A 22,278-nucleotide genomic window follows, 5' to 3' on the forward strand; every position below is an offset into this window, starting at 1 on the left:
CTAGACAGACCTTTACTGGAAAAGCAATGTCACTGCTTTTTAATATGCTATCTAGGTTGCTCATAACTTTCCTTCCAAGGAGTAAGCGTCTTTTAATTTTATGGTTGCAATCATCATCTGCAGTGATTTTGGAGCCCCCAAAATTAAAGTCGGACACTGTTTCCACTGTTTTCCCATCTATTTGCCAGGAAGTGATGGGACCAGGTGCCATGATCTTACTTTTCTGAATGCTGAGCTTTAAGCCAACTTTTTCACTCTCCACTTTCACTTTCATCATGAGGCTTTTTAGTTCCTCTTCACTTTCTGCCATTAGGGTGGTGTCATCTGCATATCTGAGGTTATTGATATTTCGTGTGGCAATCTTGATTCCAGCTTGTGCTTCTTCGAGTCCAGCATTTCTCATGATGTACTCTGCATAGAAGTTAAATAAGCAGAGCGACAATATGCAGCTTTGACATACTCCTTTTCCTATTTGGAACAAGTCTGTTGTTCCATTTAGTTAGAACCAACAATTCTAACTGTTGCTCCCTGAACTGCATACAGATTTCTCAAGAGGCAGGTCAGGTGGTCTGGTATTTTCATCTCTTTCAGAATTTTCCACAGTTTATTGCGATCCACACAGCCAAAGGCTTTGGCATAGTCAATAAAGCAGAAATAGATGTTTTTATGGAACTCTCTTGCTTTTTCAACGATCCAGCAGATGTTGGCAATTTGATCTCTGGTTCCTCTGCCTTTTCTAAAGCCAGCTTGAACATCTGGAAGTTCACAGTTCACGTATTGCTGAAGCCTGGCTTGGAGAATTTTGAGCATTACTTTACTAGTGTGTGAGATGAGTGCAATTGTGCAGTAGTGTGAGCATTCTTTGGCATTGCCTTTCTTTGGGATTGGAATGAAAACTGACCTTTTCCAGTCCTGTGGCCACTACTGAGTTTTACAAGTTTGCTGGCATATCTTCCAGGATTTGAAATAGCTCAACTGGAATTCCATCACCTCCACTAGCTTTGTTCGTAGTGATGCTTTGTAAGGCCCACTTGACGTCACATTCCAGGATGTCTGGCTCTAGGTGAGTGATCACACCATCATGATTATCTGGGTCGTGAAGATCTTTTTTGTACAGTTCTTCTGTGTATTCTTGCCACCTCTTCTTAATATCTTCTGCTTCTGTTAGGTCCATACCATTTCTGTCCTTTATCGAGCTCATCTTTGCATGAAATATTCCCTTGGTATCTCTAATTTTCTTGAAGAGATCTCTAGTCTTTCGCATTCTGTTGTTTTCCTCTATTTCTTTGCATTGATCTCTGAGGAAGGCTTTCTTATCTCTCCTTGCTATTCTTTGGAACTCTGCATTCAGATGCTTATATCTTTCCTTTTCTCCTTTGCTTTTCACTTCTCTTCTTTTCACAGCTATTTGTAAGGCCTCCCCAGACAGCCGTTTTGCTTTTTTGCATTTCTTTTCCATGGGGATGGTCTTGATCCCTGTCTTCTGTACAATGTCACGAACCTCCGTCCATAGTTCATCAGGCACTCTATCTATCAGATCTAGTCCCTCAAATCTATTTCTCACTTCCACTGTATAATCATAAAGGATTTGATTTAGGTCATACCTTCCCTGGTGGCTCAGATGGTAAAGCGTCTGCCTGCAATGTGGGAGACCTGGGTTCAATTCCTGGGTCGGGAAGATCCCCTGGAGAAGGAAATGGCAATCCACTCCAGCACTCTTGCCTGGAAAATCCCATGGATGGAGGAACCTGATAGGCTACAGTTCATGGGATTGCAAAGAGTCGGACACGACTGAGCGACTTCACTTTCACAAATGGTCTAGTGGTTTTCCCTACCTTTTTCAATTTAAGTCTGAATTTGGCAATAAGGAGTTCATGATCTGAGCCACAGTCAGCTCCCAGTCTTGTTTTTGCTGACTGTACAGAGCTTCTCCATCTTTGGCTACAAAGAATAGAATCAATCTGATTTCAGTGTTGACCATCTGGACCACTTCCAATTTGCCTTGATTCATGGATCTGACATTCCAGGTTCCTATGCAATATTGCTCTTTACAGCATCGGACCTTGCTTCTATCACCAGTCACATCCACAGCTGGGTATTGTTTTTGCTTTGGCTCCATCCCTTCATTCTTTCTGGAGTTATTTCTCCACTGATCTCCAGTAGCATATTGGGCACCTACTGACCTGGGGAGTTTCTCTTTCAGTATCCTATCATTTTGCCTTTTCATAATGTTCATGGGGTTCTCAAGGCAAGAATACTGAAGTGGTTTGCCATTCCCTTCTCCAGTGGACCACATTCTGTCAGATCTCTCCACCATGACCTGCCCATCTTGGGTTGCCCCACGAGTATGGCTTAGTTTCATTGAGTTAGACAAGGCTATGGTCCTAGTGTGATTAGATTGACTAGTTTTCTGTGAGTATGGTTTCAGTGTGTTTGCCCTCTGATGCCCTCTTGCAACACCTACCGTCTTACTTGGGTTTCTCTTACCTTGGGCGTGGGGTATCTTTTCATGGCTGCTCCAGCAAAGCACAGCCTTTGCTCCTTACCTTGAACGAGGGTATGGACCTTACAGAAGCAGAAGATATTAAGAAGAGATGGCAAGAATACACAGAAGAACTGTACAAAAAAGATCTCCATGACCCAGATAATCACGATGGTGTGATCACTCACCTAGAGCCAGACATCCTGGAATGTGAAGTCAAGTGGGCCTTAGAGAGCATCACTACGAACAAAGCTAGTGGAGGTGATGGAATTCCAGTTGAGCTATTCCAAATCCTGTAAGATGATGCTGTGTAAGTGTTGCACTCAATCTGCCAGCAAACTTGGAAAACTCAGTAGTGGCCACAGGACTGGAAAAGGTCAGTTTTCATTCCAATCCCAAAGAAGGGCAATGCCAAAGAATGCTCACACTACCGCACAATTGCACTCATCTCACACGCTAGTAAAGTAATGCTCAAAATTCTCCAAGCCAGGCTTCAGCAATATGTGAACTGTGAACTTCCTGTTGTTCAAGCTGGTTTTAGAAAAGGCAGAGGAACCAGAAATCAAATTGCCAACATCTGCTGGATCATGGAAAAAGGAAGAGAGTTCCAGAAAAGCATCTATTTCTGCTTTATTGACTATGCCAAAGCCTTTGACTGTGTGGATCACAAGAAACTGTGGACAATTCTGAAAGACATGGGAATACCAGACCATCTTATTTGCCTCTTGAGAAATTTGTATGCAGGTCAGGAAGCAACAGTTAGAACTGGACATGGAACAACAGACTGGTTCCAAATAGGAAAAGGAGTATGTCAAGGCTGTATATTGTCACCCTGTTTATTTAACTTCTATGCAGAGTACATCATGAGAAACGCTGGACTGGAAGAAACACAAGCTGGAATCAAGATTGCTGGGAGAAATATCAATAACCTCAGATATGCAGATGACACCACCCTTATGGCAGAAAGTGAAGAGGAACTAAAAAGCCTCTCGATGAAAGTGAAAGTAGAGAGTGAAAAAGTTGGCTTAAAGTTCAACATTCAGAAAATGAAGATCATGGCATCTGGTCCCATCACTTCATGGAAAATAGATGGGGAAACAGTGGGAACAGTGTCAGACTTTATTTTTCTGGGCTCCAAAATCACTACAAATGGTGACTGCAGCCATGAAATTAAAAGACACTTACTCCTTGGAAGGAAAGTTATGACCAACCTAGATAGCATATTGAGAAGCAGAGAGGTTACTTTGCCAACAAAGGTCCGTCTAGTCAAGGCTATGGTTTTTCCTGTGGTCATGTATGGATGTGAGAGTTGGACTGTGAAGAAGGCTGAGCACTGAAGAATTGATGCTTTTGAACTGTGGTGTTGGAGAAGACTCTTGAGAGTCCCTTGGACTGCAAGGAGACCCAACCAGTCCATTCTGAAGGAGATCAGCCCTGGGATTTCTTTGGAAGGAATGATGCTAAAGCTGAAACTCCAGTACTTTGGCCACCTCATGCGAAGGGTTGACTCATTGGAAAAGACTCTGATGCTGGGAGTGATTGGGGGCAAGAGGAGAAGGGGACAACAGAGGATGAGATGGCTGGATGGCATCACTGTCTCGATGGACGTGAGTCTGAGTGAACTCCGGGAGTTGGTGATGGACAGGGAGACCTGGCGTGCTGCAATTCATGGGATCACAAAGAGTCGGACATGACTGAGCGACTGATCTGAGTGACTGATCTGATATGATCTGATGTCCATGTGTAGAGTCTTCTCTTGTGTTGTTGGAAGAGGGTGTTTGCTATGACCAGTGCATTCTCTTGGCAAAACTCTATTAGCCTTTGCCCTGCTTCATTCCATACTCCAAGGCCAAATTTGCCTGTTACTCCAGGTGTTTCTTGACTTCCTACTTTTGCATTCCAGTCCCCTATAATGAAAAGGACATCTTTTTCAGTGTTAGGTCTAAAAGGTCTTGGAGGCCTCCATAGAACTGTTCAACTTCAGCTTCTTCAGCATTACTGGTTGGGGCATAATTACTGTGATACTGAATGGTTTGCCTTGGAAACGAACAGAGATCATTCTGTCATTTCTGAGATTGCATCTAAGAACTGCATTTTGGACTCTTTTGTTCACTATGATGGCTACTCCATTTCTTCTAAGGGATTCCTGCCCGCAGTAGTAGATATAATGGTCATCTGAGTTAAATTCACCCACTCCAGTCCATTTTAGTTTGCTGAAACCTAGAATGTCGGCGTTCACTCTTGCCATCTCCTGTTTGACCACTTCCAATTTGCCTTGATTTATGGCCCTAACTGGAGAAGTCAATGGCACCCCACTCCAGTACTCTTGCCTGGAAAACCCCATGGACAGAGGAGCCTGGTAGGCTGCAGCCCATGAAGTCGCTAAGAGTCGGACACGACTGAGCAACTTCACTTTCACTTTTCACTTGCATGCATTGGAGAAGGAAATGGCAACCCACTCCAGTGTTTTTGCCTGGAGAATCCCAGGAACAAGGGAGCCTGGTGGGCTGCCGTCTATGGGGTCACACAGAGTCGGACAAGACTGAAGTGACTTAGCAGTAGCAATAGCATGGACCTAACATTCCAGGTTCCTATACAATATTGGTCTTTACAGCATCAGACCTTGCCTCTATCACCAGTCACATCCACAACTGGGTATTGTTTTTGCTTTGGCTCCATAACTTCATTCTTTTTGGAGTTATTTCTCCACTGATCTCCAGTAGCATATTGGGCACCTTCCGACCTGGAGAGTTCCTCTTTCAGTATTTCATTTATTATATACTTAACTCAATGAGGTCTTTTAAAAAACCAAAATACCCAGTGTAAAAGGTTAAACAATAGGCCATATAATGAAAGACACACAGAAAACTGTAACATAATAGAGTATACTATTTTTAGTTTTTTCTTTTTTTAATAATTTGGCCATGCCCCTCTGCATGTGGGATCTTAGTTCCCCAACTAGGGATCAAACCTGCACCCCCTCCATTGGAAGCATGGAGTCTTAACTACTGGACTGCCTGGGAAGTCTCTATTAACAGAGTATACTGAATGTGAAGTGGCTGGAGAAACATGAGCCTCATCACACCAGTCGTTTCTGTAAAGTGTTTTAGGTCGATGGGTCCCTCAGGACCAGCAGAGTCTACGATGGAATGAGGTGCCACATCTTCCAGCCACAGTCATCGCAAGGGCTTAATATTCACCTCCATGATCCATGCATCGTCCTAAAAGGCTTCTTATTTTCAATATTCATTCATAACTTGAATGTGAAAAGATATGCTCCTTAGAAAAAGCAAATAAAATATGGATACAGACCAACAAACGTCTGCATCCACTACTCCCCAGGGGTGGGCAGAGGCTCCCCAAACCTGGTTCAGAACTGAAAATAGCCCTCCTCTACCCCTACACCTCTGACCCCTACCCTTCCTCTCCTATCCCCACCCCCCTGCACTCTGCTCCTGGCTCACAGTCTCCTCCTGCGTTTCCCCAGTGGCCTGAAACAGCCTTATTCAGAAATACTCTGAATGGTCCTATGACTAATAGTAGTTGTGGTGTAAACAAGAGCATTGCAATTTTCCTTCAATCTTCTGCTCAATCAGAGATGGCAGAAGGCTGCCAGCTCTGTCAGACCAGCTGTTTAATTGGCAACCGGAGGAGGCCAGACCCTCTTTAAAAATTTAAAATAAAATGCAAAGTAAAATAGAATACCTACCACCATAAACTTAGACCATATTTAAAACAGCTTTCAGCAAATTGATTTTGTATAAAATCACCGTCTTGGAAAAACAAAAAGCACTTTTACAGCAGGTTAGATCTTAAAGTGGGTACATTCAGAGGCACTAGGAAATCATTAAGACAAACAAGAGTAAAGATTCATTTTGGAAATCTGGCATCTTCTTCCTCTCTCTCATACCTGAACCCCTCCTACAGTCTCGCTCACAGCCTGGTGAGACAGGAACTAGGCACAAAATCCTTTCAGTCCCTCTCAAGAGATGCCATCCATCAGAGAAGAGACTGCCTCACGGCTGGAGGCTGCATCTGCACACGGAACCCTTTGGACTAATCCAAGGGAGACCTGCCTGTGCATGCTAAGCTCACGTTGGGCCCGGTTTATAAAGACAGAAACTGCAAGGTCCTCAGTTCTCATGTGCAAAAACTCACACTATACTCAAAGAGATGGCTGTGCAGACAAATATAAGACCACGGGGTCACCATGGGACAGTGAGTGATGGGAGGACCTCGGGGGAGTGCTCAGCTACCAGGCGAGAATGACGCACCTCTGGACTGAGGCACTGAGTTTAGCTGTGCAAAGTGAGTGTGGGGGCGGGGGGGCAGGGGGAGAGTGCACAAGTGTGTGACAAGCACATATATGCATGTGTAGGAGAAGGAGGCTCAAAGATGGGCCTTAGGAAGCATATGGACAAAGCTAGTGAAGGTGATAGAATTCCAGTTGAGCTATTTCAAATCCTAAAGGATGATGCTGTGAAAGTACTACACTCAATATGTGAGCAAATCTAGAAAGATCAGCAGTGGCCACAGGACTGGAAAAGGTCAGTTGTCATTCCAATCCCCAAGAAATGCAGTGCCAAAGAATGTTCAAACTACCACACAATTGCAATTATCTCACACACTAGCAAAGTAATGCTCAAAATTCTCCAAGCCATGTTTCAACAGTACATGAACCATGAACTTCCAGATGTTCAAGATGGATTTTGAAAAGGCAGAGGAACCAGAGATCAAATTGTCAACATTCACTGGATCATTGAAAAAGCAAGAGAGTTCCAAAAAATATCTACTTTTGCTTTATTGACTACGCCAAAGCCTTTAGCTGTGTGGATCACAAAAAACTGTGGAAAATTGTTCAAGAGATGGGAATACCAGACTACCTGACCTGCCTCCTGAGAAATCTGTATGCAGGTCAAGAAGCAACAGTTAGAACTGGACATGGAACAACAGACTGGTTCCAAATCGGGAAAGGAGTATGTCCAGGCTGTATATTGTCACCCTGCTTATTTAACTTATATTCAGAGTACATCATGAGAAATCCTGGGCTGGATGAAGCACAAACTGGAATCAAGATTGCCGAGAGAAGTATCAACAATGTCAGATATGCAGATGATACCACCCTTATGGCAAAAAGCAAAGAAGAACTAAAGAGCCCCTTGAGGAAAGTGAAAGAGGAGAGTGGAAAAGTTGGCTTAAAACTCAACATTCAGAAAGCTAAGATCATGGCATCCGGTCCCATCACTTCATGACAAATATATGGGGAAACAATGGAAACAGTGACAGACTTTATTTTGGGGGGCTCCAAAATCACTGCACATGGTGACTGCAGCCATGAAATTAAAAGACGCTGGCTCCTTGGAAGAAAATTTATTACCAACCTAGACAGCATATTAAAAAGCAAAGACATTACCAACAGAGGTCTGTCTAGTCAAGGCTATGGTTTTTCCAGTAGTCATGAATGGATGTGAGAGTTGGACTATAAAGAAAACTGAGTGGTGAAGAATTGATGCTTTTGAACTGTGGTGTTGAAGAAGACTCTTGAGAGTCCCTTGGACTGCAAGGAGATCCAACCAGTCCATCCTAAAGGAAATCAATCCTGAATATTCAATTGGAAGGATTGATGCTGAAGCTGAAACTCCAATACTTTGGCCACCTGATGCGAAGAACTGACTCATTTGAAAAGACTCTGAGGCTGGGAAAAATTTAAGGCAGGAGGAGAAGGGGACGACAGAGGATGAGATGGTTGGATGGCATCACCGACTCAATGGATATAAGTTTGAGTAAACTCCAGGAGTTGGTGATGGACTGGGAAGCCTGGTGTGCTGTCGCCCACGGAGTCGCAAAGAGTCAGGCACGACTGAGCAACTGAACTGAACTGACTGAGGAAAAGGAAGAGGCCCCCGGAGGAAGTGCACCTACAGAGATGATCCACAGAGGCCCAGGAGTGACAGGTGTGTGAGGCACGTCACAGACACTAGACCCATGCTCACAGCTCACAACAAACAGCACCTTCACTCACAGCCTCCTGCTCCCCCTGCTGATTCTAAAGGAGCCAATGGAAGAGCTGCTGCCCCGGGCAGCCAAGGAGAGTGGACCTGAATCCTTCAGGAGAAACACAGGCCCACTCCTGCCCACTGGCCCTGTGCATGCGCACACGAGCTTGGTCCCTGCACCCCCACCACCCCAGGGGTAACAAACAGACTCATCTCGATGACGGTGCTGAGGTGGCCAGTCCAGCCTGTGAAGGGTTCTGCTTCTGAGTGGCTATTAGCATCCTTTTCTCATTAGGTACAAGACAGGAAAACATGCCTTGGTGACGGGAGACACTGTGCACTGGCTTCTCAGGATGACCACTCACTCCCTGAGATAAAGAGACAGATAAAACTCAGCATTCTATTCATCTTATTTGCTTTGGATTTTAGGTTGCCTGTAAATGATTCATTATAATCTAAATTTTAAGGGATGGTGATAAGTAAAACTGTAAGACATTTGCCCCCATAATCAGTTCTTTGAAAGAAAAGGTTGCATACTTAATGAGTCTAATAGTAAGAAAATAATGAATCAAATTGATTATCAAATAGGTGGTTTTTCAATGGTGTACTCAGAGCAGGCACACCTGGTATCTTACTTAGTCACAATAAAGTAATTTGCTGTTTCAAATTTTGTCTCTTAAAGGTTAAAATATAAATCCTCAATGGAGTTTAGAATCAGAAAGTTGTAACTGGACACATTTCATTTTCTGAAAACAAATGTGACTAATAATGATGCTACACAGAAAACAATAGATTTATCTTCATATTATTCTCTCCTGCAAAATTCCTCTTTTTCCCAATCCATTCTATATGTATATGTCAGGGAATATAAATTCCTTTTTTTTTTTCCTAGAAAAGCTGGAGTTGGCATAAAGGAAAGTAATATTAAAGTCTTTCACTAATTAGAAGAAATTTGCTTCAGTGTTGATTAAAAGATCCCACTTTGTATGTGAGTTTATATCTTTACCTAGGTCTCCTCTTCGCTTGTAACTTAAATTCTGAGAACCGTCCTAAGTTTGGGAAGTTAGGAGTGATATGCAAGCTCCTCCACTTGAAAATGGACCCCGGTTCTTACCTGCCTAGAATACTGCCCAGGGGGCTCGTGGACCTGCTCCCTTACTCCACTCACTACCTTTCCTGAAGACAAGGGTGTGCTGGCTTCACTGGCCCTGACAGTGGCCTCCTGGGGAGGGGCCCTCCCCGCCCCGCCCCGCCCCGCCCCCACAGTGGTCCAGGGTAACCAGCAGTGAACTGGGCACAGCTGTGGCGTGGAGGGGCCGCTGAAAAGGAGAGGAGAGATCCCCATGGGAAGCCGACTCATCAACACAGTTTAAACAAAGCCGCGCAGGTATCAGAGGACTTGCAGTTAAGTCCTCCTCCACCTCCAAGGGGAGCTATTTGACTGGTTCCTTGAGGTCTCTGGGTTTTAGCGGCTTTCTCCTTAAGACAGCAATTCAGAACACTCCCAGACCACCATCCAGGGGTGTGTGGGGATCATCTCCCGTTGAGTCAAACCCTCCTTCACTCTGTAAAGTGTTTCATCAGTGGCTCAACACACGGGGCTGTGAATTACTATCTTTTTGTCTCCATCCCCCATTCTAAAGTTTGATTTTGTTTTGTTTTGTTTTTCAGGGTCTTTGTCTGATCTCTATACCCTAGGCATTTGGAATGTTCTAAATTAAAGCACACAACAAGTGCTGGGAAATGGGCTTAATAGGAAAATCAGAGAAACTGAAAGCATTTAATTAACAATGTTTCTTTAGCTTTAACAACATGCTAATCAGAGATCTGTAATCTGAACTGCCTGTCAATCCTAGTCCCTTAGAAGCCTTAAGTGTAAGTAAGCAAGTGTTATCACTCAGTCGTGCCCAACTCTTTGCGACACCATGGACTGCAGCCCACCAGGCTCCTCTGTCCATGAGATTTTCCAGGCAAGGATGCTGGAGTGGGTTGCCATTTGCTTCTCCAGGGGATCTTCCCAACGCAAGTCTCCTGCACTGCAGGCAGATTCTTTACCGACTGAACTACAAGGGAAGCCCTAGAAGCCACAACACTCGACCTATTCAAACTGTGATCTGTGTGTAATCTGCAGTCTCTGCCTAGTCTGCTCCTCAGCCTTGAAGGAGGTCTTGGAGTTCCTTGGACAAGGTCTAAGTTTGCCTAGATGAGGTGTATGTTCAATTATTATGAGTTTCATAGGCTTTATAGAATTCAAGACTCAGAAGCAAATGCTTTCAAAAGATCAGTTATGCAGGCAACATATGAAGTGGCCTCATGCTGGTCAATTCAGCATAGGGAGCCTGGGTTCTCCTATCTGAGAACTTTTCAGACCAGACAGATCTCATATGCAATGAAACAAACAGACACACACATATGAGTCAAACTAAATAACTCTGACGGCCACACTGACCTTCAGGTGGCCAGTTTGGAATGCCCACTCTACCTAAATGGAAAAGAAGATCCTTGTTGCAAAGAAAAATGGTCTGACCAGGACAGGAAGGGAGCAGGGAGGAGGATGCACATTTTGGGGAGGGCACAGTCCTGCGTCGTAGCACCACAGGACAATGCCTGTCTTAGGCAGATAGAGTCTACTTATGAAGAACTTGAGTATGAACACAGGAATTCAGAACAACATAGAAAGAAATATGGAACCACTGGACCTTTTAGACTAGGTGACCAGCACACAGATACGCAATTTTAAAGGCATTGCTCTGGCAATAATAACATGCATAATAAATAAAATTATGTCAAGAAAAGACAGAGAAGAAATACTTTGTCTAAAAGATTATGTTTATTTTAGACTTCAAAATTCTTATAGCATCTAAACAAATTGATTGACTCAAATTCTTTGCTTCAAATAACTTTTATTAGTGGAATTTTCCATGTCACAATAAAATAATTCAAATAAAATTATACTTTTAAAAACTGGAAAAATTAACACTATCTGCAGGGACATACAGTAACAGCATAGGTATCATATTTGTAATATTTTTAGGGATTGTTTGTACTGTTCAGGTTTAGAAAGCTGTCTTGTAGAATAATTTCCAAAAGGAAAGCCAGATAAATAATTTAAGATAATATTTTAATTTAGGGGAAGTAGTATCAGCAGTAAAGACTTATCCTGGCATCAAGCCTAGTCCATTTCATTGGTGGTTTCCCTTCTTCATCTACAAAGTCAAAATTAATTTTTGATGTGCATTGAGAGATATGCTTTTCCCACTCTCTCTTCTTGCTCTAATTCCTTTTAAACATGGATTAAGTGTCATTGAGTTAAATTACCCAACTCAAACTTATTGAAGAGAGATTTCCTATATTCATTGGAAAAGAAATTAGAAACATAAAGATAAAGAGGCATGGGGTCTAGAAAATCTCATCAGGGTAAGGCAGAGGAAACCTAAGAGATGTGGCAGCTTTCACCTTTAAACAGAGCTCCCTTGATACGGGATTTATGTCATGCAGCATATGTGTGTGCTCCACACAGGCCATTTGGAGGGCAGAGTCTCCTCTGCTAGAAAGGCTTTCTCTGAAGATTTACGCTGCAGGGAGCACCCTGAGCTGTGCACTCTCACCTTGTCCGCTCCTGCTCTGCATAGACGTGAAGGATGGGGAAGGGCATGCCTCCCCCGCTTGTCTTAGAGGACACGGCTCTGCCCTAAATGCAGAAGGGAAGCTCAGGCTGCTTATTTGTGAAATAAAATAATGTGCTAAGGATGAATTGTGGAACTGGAGCCGTGTCTTCATAGTAGACAAACATCTAAGAAGACAATATAGCAGAGGTCATCCTAAGATAAATCTCACTAGTTTTCAGTATTTGCTTTCATGTTCTTTTATCTATGGTATTACCGAACTTATTAAAATTTTTATTATTGAATGATTTGTGCCGTGATTAAGAGCATTCATTTTTTCCCAATTTTTCTGACTTGTCCTCAAATAAAAATCTTAAAATTAACTTTTAATGGAAAATAGGCTGGTTAGGAATATGAATAAATTTGAGAATCAGATTGATCGGAACTCTAATATTTTTAATCAATTTCTTTTGTATTCAAGTGTAGTTGATTTACAATGTTATGCTCACTTCTGCTGTATGGCAGAGTGACTCAGTTACACACGTATGGATGTTCTTTTTCATATTCATTTCCACTCTGGTTTATCCTAGGATATCAAATAGAGTTCCCTGTGCTCTACAGCAGGGCATTGCTGTTTATCCATCCTATGTATCATAGTTTGCATCTGCTGACCCCAAACTTGAATTTTATTTGCCTTTGTAGCCATGTGACTATGAATGAGCTATTCTCACTGGGCGCCTGTCCATCAAGCCTGTGTCAGTAGGAACAGCATGGAGGTAAGAGGCACAGGTCTCCACCTTCTAGGACCCACAGCTCACTCAGGGACATGATTAAGTGTGACAATGACAGGCATGGTTACCACTGAAAGGGGCAAGTCATGTCGGTCTCACAGGATTTACGTGAACTAAGTGCCTGGTGGTGCCAGTCAGGATTCAGTCAAGAGAGGACCATTCTAGGCACTGGAAGCAAAAAGCAAATAAGTTGAGTGCTGCAGCCACTGTGGAGAACAGTATGGAGGTTCTTGAAAAAAACTAAAACTAGACCTACCTATGACTTTGCAATCCTACTCCTGGGCATATGTCCAGAACAAAACATGATCCAAAAGGATACACACACCCCAGTGTTCATGGCAACACTGTTTACAATAGGCAAGACAAGGAGGCAACCTAAATGTCCATTGACAGAGGAATGAATAAATAAAATGTGGTACACATATACAATGGGATATTACTCAGCCATCAAACAGAATGAAATAATGCCATTTGCAGCAACATGAGTGACCTAGAGATTGCCACGCCAAGTGAAGTGAATGAGACAGAGAAGGAGAAATATTGTATGACATCCCTTATATGTAGGATCTAAAAAGACATGATACAAATGAACTTATTTATGAAACAGACTCACAGACTTAAAGAGTGAACTAAGAAAATGAACTAAGGTTGCTGGGGGGAAGGATTAGGGGATGGAATAGTTAGGGAGTTTAGGGTAGACATGTACACAGCAGTAGGTTCAGTCACTCAGTCGTGTCTGACTCTTTGCGACCCCATGAATTGCAGACGCCAGGCCTCCCTGTCCATCACCAACTCCCAGAGTTCACTCAGACTGATGTCCATTGAGTCGGTGATGCCATCCAGCCATCTCATCCTCTGACATCCCCTTCTCCTCCTGCCCCCAATCCCTCCCAGCATCAGAGTATTTTCCAATGAGTCAACTCTTCGCATGAGGTGGCCAAAGTACTGGAGTTTCAGCTTTAGCATCATTCCTTCCACAGAAATCCCAGGGCTGATCTCCTTCAGAATGGACTGGTTGGATCTCCTTGCAGTCCAAGGGACTCTCAGGAGTCTTCTCCAACACCACAATTCAAAAGCATCAATTCTTCGGCGAGCAGCCTTCTTCACAGTCCAACTCTCACATCCATACATGACCACAGGAAAAACCATAGCCTTGACTAGACAAAACTTTGTTGACAAAGTAATGTCTCTGCTTTTGAATATGCTATCTAGGTTGGTCATAACTTTCCTTCCAAGGAGTAAGCGTCTTTTAATTTCATGGCTGCAGTCACCATCTGCAGTGATTTTCGAGCCCCAAAAAATAAAGTCTGACACTGTTTCCACTGTTTCCCCATCTATTTCCTATGAAGTGGTGGGACCGGATGCCATGATCTTAGTTTTCTGAATGTTGAGCTTTAAGCCAACTTTTTCACTCTCCACTTTCACTTTCATCAAGAGGCTTTTTAGTTCCTCCTCACTTTCTGCCATAAGGGTGGTGTCATCTGCATATCTGAGGTTACTGATATTTTTCCCAGCAATCTTGATTCCAGCTTGTGTTTCTTCCAGTCCAGCGTTTCTCATGATGTACTCTACATAGAAGTTCAATAAGCAGGGTGACAATATAGAGCCTTGACGTACTCCTTTTCCTATTTGGAACCAGTCTGTTGTTCCATGTCCAGTTCTTAACTGTTGCTTCCTGACCTGCATACAAATTTCTCAAGAGGCAGGTCAGGTGGTCTGGTATTCCCATCTCTTTCAGAATTTTCCACAGTTGATTGTGATCCACGCAGTCAAAGGCTTTGGCATAGTCAATGAAGCAGAAATAGACGTTTTTCTGGAACTCTCTTCCTTTTTCCATGATCCAGCAGATGTTGGCAATTTGATCCCTGGTTCCTCTGCCTTTTCTAAAACCAGCTTGAACATCAGGAAGTTCACAGTTCGCATATTGCTGAAGCCTGGCTTGGAGAATTTTGAGCATTACTTCACTAGCATGTGAGATGAGTGCAATTGTGTGGTAGTTTGAGCATTCTTTGGCATTGCCTTTCTTTGGGATTGGAATGAAAACTGACCTTTTCCAATCCTGTGGCCACTGCTGAGTTTTCCAAATGTGCTGGCATATTGAGTGCAGCACTTTCACAGCACCATCTTTCAGGATTTGAAATAGCTCAACTGGAATTCCATCACCTCCACTAGCTTTGTTTGTAGTGATGCTTTCTAAGGCCCACTTGACTTCACATTCCAGGATGTCTGGCTCTAGGTCAATGATCACACTATCGTGATTATCTGGGTCGTGAAGATCTTTTTTGTACAGTTCTTCTGTGCATTCTTGCCACCTCTTCTTAATATCTTCTGCTTCTGTTAGGTCCATACCATTTCTGTCCTTTATCGAGCTCATCTTTGCATGAAATGTTCCCTTGGTATCTCTAATTTTCTTGAAGAGATCTCTAGTCTTTCCCATTCTGTTGTTTTCCTCTATTTCTTTGCACTGATCACTGAGGAAGACTTTCTTATCTCTTCTTGCTATTCTTTGGAACTTTGCATTCAGATATTTATATCTTTCCTTTTCTCCTTTGCTTTTCACTTCTTTTCTTTTAACAGCTATTTGTAAGGCTTCCCCAGACAGCCATTTTGCTTTTTTGCATTTCTTTTCCATGGGGATGGTCTTGATCCCTGTCTCCTGTACAATGTCATGAACCTCTGTCCATAGTTCATCAGGCACTCTATCTATCAGATCTAGTCCCTTAAATCTATTTCTCACTTCCACTGTATAATCATAAGGGATTTGATTTAGGTCATACCTGAATGGTCTAGTGGTTTTCCCTACTTTCTTCAATTTAAATCTGAATTTGGCAACAAGGAGTTCATGATCTGAGCTACAGTCAGCTCCTGTTCTTGTTTTTGCTGACTGAATAGAGCTTCTCCATCTTTGGCTGCAAAGCATAGAATCAATCTGATTTCGGTGTTGACCATCTGGTGATGTCCATGTGTAGAGTCTTCTCTTGTGTTGTTGGAAGAGGGTGTTTGTTATGACCAGTGCATTTTCTTGGCAAAACTCTATTAGTCTTTGCCCTGCTTCATTCTGTATTCCAAGGCCAAATTTGCCTGTTGCTCCAGGTGTTTCTTGACTTCCTACTTTTGCATTCCAGTCCCCTATAATGAAAAGGACATCTTTTTTGGGTGTTAGTTCTAAAAGGTCTTGTAGGCCTTCATAGAACCGTTGAACTTCAGCTTCTTCAGCGTTACTGGTTGGGGCATAGACTTGGATTACTGTGATATTGAATGGTTTGCCTTGGAAACAAACAGAGATCATTCTGTCGTTTTTGAGATTGCATCCAAGTACTGCATTTCGGACTCTTTTGTTGAGCATAACGGCTACTCCATTTCTTCTGAGGGATTCCTGACTGCAGTAGTAGATATAATCATCATCTGAGTTAAATTCACCCATTCCAGTCCATTTCAGTTCGCTGATTCCTAGAATGTCGATGTTCACTCTTGCCATCTCTTGTTTGACCACTTCCAATTTGCCTTGATTCATGGATCTGACATTCCAGGTTCCTATGCAATATTGCTCTTTACAGCATCGGACCTTGCTTCTATCACCAGTCACATCCACAGCTGGGTATTGTTTTTGCTTTGGCTCCATCCCTTCATTCTTTCTGGAGTTATTTCTCCACTGATCTCCAGTACCATATTGGGCACCTACTGACCTGGGGAGTTTCTCTTTCAGTATCCTATCATTTTGCCTTTTCATAATGTTCATGGGGTTCTCAAGGCAAGAATACTGAAGTGGTTTTCCATTCCCTTCTCCAGTGGACCACATTCTGTCAGATCTCTCCACCATGACCTGCCCATCTTGGGTTGGCCCACGGGCATGGCTTAGTTTCATTGAGTTAGACAAGGCTGTGGTCCTAGTGTGATTAGATTGACTAGTTTTCTGTGAGTATGGTTTCATTGTGTCTGCCCTCTGATGCCCTCTTGCAACACCTACCGTCTTACTTGGGTTTCTCTTACCTTGGGAGTGGGGTAAAATGGATAATCAACAAGGACCTACTGTATAGCACAGAGAATTCCACTCAGTGTTATGTGCCAGCCTAGACTGGAGGGGAATTTGGGGGAGAATGAATACAAAATAAAAAGTTTAATAAAAACTGCAAATAGGATGAATGATTTAGGTACTTACATGACACATGAAAATCTGAAGACATGAAAGTCAAGGGAACCATGACCATTGACTTAAAGGTTTATGGACGCAGCTGAGGTTCCGTAGGTGAGTTGCACCTGCTACCCAGGGGCCCAGAAGGGCTAGGGTGCACTGGTATCACTGCTCCTCTGCAGAACGAGTGGAGTCCTGGCTGGGAACACCTGCCACACTTGCAGGAGAAATAAAAATGGTAACCGCCCTCCAGAACTCAGGGGAGTGGGTCTTACAGCCAGACCAGACCATAAAGTGTGCCCCAGAGCCCAAGAAGCAAAGATAATTTCTCTTCTCATCTGTGAGTTACTGGGTTTCATGGAGCCCACAGGGTCTGATGGAGAAGACGGAACATTGCTCAGATATGCTGGGCTCTCATGAGTCCAGCCTGTGGATGGAGCCTTGAGTTCTGCCTATGAATAAAATGGGTTTTGTATGATGGTGAAAAAGAGTACACAGGTACGTGGGGGCCAAAAACCAGTGGTGATACAAACAGCTAACTGCCCATCCAAATCTACTGCTCTTCCATCATGAAGTGATCGACTGAAGACAGAGAGCACAGTGAGCTACTGCACAGGCCCCTCAGGTGGGAAGGGGGCTTCAGCAACGGCTCCTGCATCCCAGGCAGGAGGTGTTTCTCCCCCATGGAACCCCCTGTCCCCATGGCTCTGATAGTGGTGACCTGGCATGAACACTACTTCCAAAAGGAAAGTGAGATACGGCACCAAGCAAGGGGTAAAAGGGAAACAGTTGCAGGGATGAGTCAACCCACTTGCAGAAGAAGTGAGGTGCACACGCAGGTGTGCACGTGCCTGTGCACTTGTGCATGCATGTGTGTGTTGCACCGTGCAGGTAAGAGGTGAAGAAGTGAACTAAAGCATGAACTCCGCCACATTCTCCACCTAGAACGTCTGACTATGGCAGCTGCCATGCTGACGTTCTTGCTCTAAAGACATTGCTGAGGATCCCTTCGTGTGTTCTGAGATCTTATCCTAAAACAGATGTCTGTTTATTTCTTCCATCTACAGAAGAAATGGCCAAGAGGAGAGAAAAGCAGAGAAACCGGCAAGAGCAGAGGACCCCTGGTTAGAAACCCCACCCATAGAACTCAGAAGCAGAGAAACATTCTCTATAAATTACAAAAAGTAATTTCCTTGACTCTCAAGATATATTTTTCTGAAGAAGCTGAATGCATTTGTTCAATGATTCCACTGCGAGAAAATGATGCCTCTTCCTGAAACAGGACTTAGCTGTTACAGGACACATGTGGAAGTAATTTCAAAGGTCTTTCTTCTACACCAACCCCCAGGTGGTACAGAAAAGCAAGAACATTGATGAATAATTTATTTGATTTAATTTCAGCTAATCAATAATGCTAATGCATGTCATTTTGCTGCATGCTCTGTAGGAACAAACAAATGCAAAAGAAAATCCCTATCGTGATAGAGCCTATATTATTCAGTGATATAAAAATTAAATGTGGAAAACATGCCTCAGTATATGATCAGTGACAAGAGGGTCAGAGGAGCGTGTAGAGGAGGAGAGTGGAGGTGGGGGGCACCCTGAGACTGCAGAGGCTGGAGGGAAGCTCTGTGAACCACACTAAGATCTCCCTCTGACAGATGCCAAAACAGAGGACCCAGCTGGAACATCTACACTGCGTGTCCACAGACACTCAACTTAGTGAAGGTGAGGATTGGATACCCACAGCTTGCCTCCAGCAATACCAGTGAGGTCGCAGTCAGGATATAGATTATAAATTTGCAAGTCAGGTCATTGAAGGCTTGGATGAGAAGTGTAATGGACTAAATTGGCTCCCTTCAAATTCATACACTGAAGCCCTAACCCTCAGTACCTTAGCTTGTGTTTGGAGAAAAAGCCTTTAAAGAGGTAACTAAGACAACTAAAGTTGTATGTGTGGGGCCCTCATCCGATAGGATTGGTGTACTTATCAGAGGAGGGGACCAGGACACAGATTGAAGACCAAGTGAAGACACACAGAGAAGACAGCTGTCTATATGCCAAGGAGTGAGACTTCAGAGAGACTAACTCTGTAGACACTTTGATCTTGGACTTCTGATCTCCAGCACTGAGAAAATACATTTCTGTTGTTTGAGCCTCCCTATCTGTGGTGTTGTGTTACCATACTTTGCTAAAGTGCAGTAGACCAGTGCAAGAAGCAAAAAAATGTTAAGAAATAATCCATAGGCTAATGAAGTGTTCTGTTTGGCCACAGAGAGGCATCATGAAAGTGGTATTTTTGAAGACCGGGTTGGTAACTGGATGCCGGACAGATTCCAGAATACAAAGACTGGAAGCAGGAGAGCATGGAGAGGCTCAGTGGTGACATAATTGTGACGAAAATGGTGAAGGATCTGTTGGAGGATGTGTCTCCAGCCTCAATGGCTGTTGACCAATATTCACCCCAGTTAAAACCAGGGCTGCCCTCTTGGTATCAATAACTTTTCGCAGTTGTAGCTGAGGCAGAACTCCAGAATGGTTGTCTTGTCTCTTTCGTGTTTAAAATGTGTTTTATCCTAACTCTTGATAGTTGGACCTGGAATATGTGCAAATGTACAATATCCATTTCTAGATTTTAAAGAAAGTCTTCCAAAGGGAAACAGTCACACAAATATTGAGAATTTCATTCCTCTTTTCAGTGTATGGGGCATTTATAGTCAGATATGCTATAAAAGATGAAGAAATGACAACACCATGACTTCATTGTTTCTTTAAAGCTCTATTATATATATCGTCATCGTCATAATACTTAGAGAAAACTGCAATGCTGCTGCTGCTGCCAAGTCGCTTCAGTCATGTCCAACTCTGTGCAACCCCATAGACAGCAGCCTATCAGGCTCCTGCGTCGCTGGGATTCTCCAGGCAAGAACAGTGGAGTGGGTTGCCGTTTCCTTCTCCAATGAATGATAGTGAAAAGTGAAAGTGAAGTCGCTCAGTCCTGTCTGAGTCTTCACAACCCCATGGACTGCAACCCACCAGGCTCCTCCGCCCATGGGATTTTCCAGGCAAGAGTACTGGAGTGGGGTGCCATTGCCTTCTCCAAGAGAAAACTGCAATAGTGAAGTCGCTCAGTCATGTCTGACTCTTTGCGACCCCATGGACTGTAGCCTACCAGGCTTTTCTGTCCATGGGATTTCCAGACAATAGTCCTGGAGTGGATTGCCATTTCCTTCTCCAGGGGTTCTTCCCAACCCAGGGATTGAACCCGGGTCTCCTGCATTGTAGACACTTTACCATCTGAGCCACCAGGGAAAACTGCAATAATTATCCTTAAAACATTAGCTTAACTTTTCAGGTTTATAGTTCAGGGAAACTATACAATAAAAATTGATTTATGACACAGCAAATTAAAAATATTAATAATGGCCAATTTATATCCAAAGAGCCTTTAATGCCCTTTCAGGGATTTATCTTTGTTCTGGCATGTAATCCTTTATTTTAAATTTAGTGGTTGTACTTGTTTCTTTTCAGGAAAAAAAAAAGCACTAATATCAAACCTATATTTTCTCTTAATAGCTTCATATTCTGTGTTCAATGGCTGCCATTGACCTTCAAACATCTTCTATTGCATTATATCCATAAGTTGTTTTAATATCTTTGCTCTCTCTAATTACCTGGATCATTCTATACCATTCTCTACAGGGACATATACTGCTGAAGTTTGGAGTTTTAAGTACTAATTAAAAAATTCATTAGTGTGTGAATTAATTTCCTCTCTTCGTGTTTTCCTCTCCCTCTTGGTAGCCATCAGACTTTGAGAAGCAATCTAGTTGTTCCCATGCAGAGATCCAGAACTCACTTTAATTACTCTGGTTGGAGTCCCACATCAGTCAACAGTGCCAGGACATAAACCTGAACACCGGCAAGTCTCACTCAGGCAGCTCACTGGGACACGACCATTTCAGGACAATCCTTTCAATGGTATAAACATTCCAGCACTGACTCTGGTGCAGACAATTCTGCTGCAGAGTTTCCTCCTCTAAAAGGTCCCGCTGAGATGTTGCAGGGAAGAACCATACATTAATCAGGTCAGTGCAAGCAAAGGAAAGTGGACACTTGATTAGCAACATAATTCAAGTCCCCCAAAAAGATATTCAGAGACTAACATAGCAAGAATATTCTGTACAGATGCTGCTACTTTTAGATCATGTTGCTTGGAGAATTTTTGCTGTAACAGACAGAGGGCAGAAAATAAACTACAATTTAATCTCTGAAGGACACCAGTTCACGAAATAATTAGCTTTATATATTTAGCATCCACTTAACACGACTGGAAGGTGTTTATTGTTCACCATAAGGTCGGAGTCTATTACATTTCTCGTTACTTCTCTTGGTCTCTCAGAAATGCCACATCCATTAGAACAGTAAAAAGGATGGGAAGCCTGGAGTTGTGCACATTTTTTTTTTATCAACTTGCAGTAAACTGTTTGCCAAACATCTAACTGAACATTAGAGAACAGTGTTTTAAAATGGGTAAGAATTTAGATTATTTTCAGTTTCTGTTTATCATTTATTTAAAAGCTGAGCATGTCATCAAATGTTATTCTAAGAGCTAGCTGTTGAATACGTTTTGAACCACCAATATGTCTTCTTCCACCATAGCACCAATCATATTTCTCACCATTTGTTTTTGCCTAATCCCATCTACTGGAGAAAAATATCTAATTTGCATTTTAATCCTAGAGACTTACACAACTGTCCATTATATTGCAGGTTCCCTACAAATGTTTATAGAATGAATGTTCATGTAAAACTTTACCAGCTTATTAAGATCTTTCCAAATGCGGTCTTCCAGAGAAATTATTCTGTTTCTGAAATTTGAAGAAAAGCACTCAGTATGAGTTCTCCCCATTAAAAATGTACATACATATATACATCATGTGGTGAAACTGTATAAATTAAATTTCATTTGAAAATATTATATTCAATCTAATTTTTCTGTAAAAAATTAATTTATTCACCCAAAAATATTTACTGAAAGTGTACTATAGGCAGATACCCAGGGCCATAACATTGAACAAGATAGATAAGTAACAAAACTCCCACAGCATATATTCCAGCAAAGGAAGCCAAAAGTAAGCAACTGAACGTGTAATGTAATGTAGGTTGTTGATAAGGGCTTGGAGGAACAATGAGGCTGCTTGCAGATTCAGGAGGGATGGGATATGATTGATGAGAGGATGCCCAGTAATAGTGAGATAATTTTAACTAG

Source organism: Bos indicus, chromosome 11, assembly GCF_029378745.1.
Source record: "Bos indicus isolate NIAB-ARS_2022 breed Sahiwal x Tharparkar chromosome 11, NIAB-ARS_B.indTharparkar_mat_pri_1.0, whole genome shotgun sequence".
In the NCBI taxonomy this organism is placed as follows: Eukaryota; Metazoa; Chordata; class Mammalia; order Artiodactyla; family Bovidae; genus Bos; species Bos indicus.